Here is a 1,472-nt window from a genome sequence, read left to right as displayed (position 1 = left end):
AAATGAGCAATAGAGGACATTATCCAATTATGTCAGGCCTTCAGTATTGGGGACACAATCGAATATTGTGCGTCCCCCAATTATAGCTCAGAACTTAGAGCTGACACCGGCATTCATCCACATGTTGCAGCAATCCGCACAGTTCAATGGTTTGGCCGATGAGGATCCAAATAGTTATATAGAGAATTTTCTTGAGGTGTGTAATATGCTCAAGATAAACGGGGTGATGGATGATGACATCAAGTTGAGAGCCTTTCCATTTTTCTTAAAGGGGAGAGTAAAGCAGTGGCTACACTCATTACCTAAAGCATCAATTACCACATGGGAGGAGATGGTAGAAACTTTTCTCGCCCGTTATTTCCCTCCCGAAAAATCTGCAAAGCTTAGGAATGAGATCTCATCCTTTGTACAATTGGAATTAGAGCATCTATTTGAGATGTGGGAAAGGTTCAAGGAGCTCCTAAGAAAGTGCCCGAAACACGGATTCCCATAGTGGATGATTGTTCAGACCTTTTACAATGGGTTGAATCCGAGCACGAGGCAACTCTTGGATGCGACAGCAGGAGATACCTTAGGTAGCAAGAACCCCGGTGAGGCCTGTCAACTAATTGAAGAAATGGTGTCAAATAGCTACCTATGGAATGCTAGAGAGAAAAAGAAGGTGGCCATGCTTCATGAGATAGATGCAGTAACTTCATTAGTGGCTCAAGTGGAATCATTGAGTAAGAAGTTAGATGTTCTAACTTCGAATAATGTGGTGGCAGTGACTACTTACACCAGGCGTGGTGGAGGACATGCTTCCTCTGATTCCCCGATCTCTATTGGTGATGCATCTTCAGTTGAGAATGTTGATTTTGTAGGTAATGCGATGAGGAATAATGGGAATCCATATAGCAATACCTATAATCTGGGTTGGAAGAATCATCCCAATTTCTCGTGGAGTACCCAAGTTCCACAAAATGCCATGGGGCCACCGGGTTTCCAACAACAAGCCCCAAATATGGAGAACCGAGTTTCTGATTTGGAACCCGAATGACCGATTTGGAGAAGGCCTTGACTAGATTTAAGCAATCATCGGAAACAAGGCTTCAATTACTTGAGGCTACACTTCGCAACCACACCACTTCTTTGCACAACCTTGAGAATTAAGTGCGTAAATTGGGAAGTCTCTATCTGAGAGACCACAAGGAAGCTTGCCAAGCAATACTGAGACTAATCCTAGAGAGCATGTGAAGGAGATCACTTTGAGAAGTGGTCGTGGTGTTGAAGGTAGGTTTTCGAGTAAGAAGCCCAATGAACAAGCACCAAAGGTCATAGAGGTTGAAGAGGGAACAAGCAAAGAGAAGGAGATGGCACCCCCACCTTTCAAGCCAAGAATCCCCTATCCTTCTAGGTTTTAGAATGACCAAGCGGATGAACAATACAAGAAGTTCCTGAGTTTGTTCAAGCAACTCCACATCAACATTCCTTTT

General features: G+C 43.6%; 1 non-coding gene across 1 annotated transcript; it reads right to left on the bottom strand.

Annotated features, from left to right (window-relative positions):
* Nucleotides 1–379: 379 nt before the first annotated feature.
* On the bottom strand, nucleotides 380–486 carry LOC120272819. Its single transcript, XR_005540354.1, has one exon. It is a non-coding gene; the product is annotated as a small nucleolar RNA R71 (small nucleolar RNA).
* Between the last annotated feature and the right edge of the window lie 986 nt (nucleotides 487–1,472).

Source organism: Dioscorea cayenensis, chromosome 11 (genome assembly GCF_009730915.1).
Source record: "Dioscorea cayenensis subsp. rotundata cultivar TDr96_F1 chromosome 11, TDr96_F1_v2_PseudoChromosome.rev07_lg8_w22 25.fasta, whole genome shotgun sequence".
Taxonomy (NCBI): domain Eukaryota; kingdom Viridiplantae; phylum Streptophyta; class Magnoliopsida; order Dioscoreales; family Dioscoreaceae; genus Dioscorea; species Dioscorea cayenensis.
This window is presented reverse-complemented; position numbering and strand designations above follow the sequence as displayed.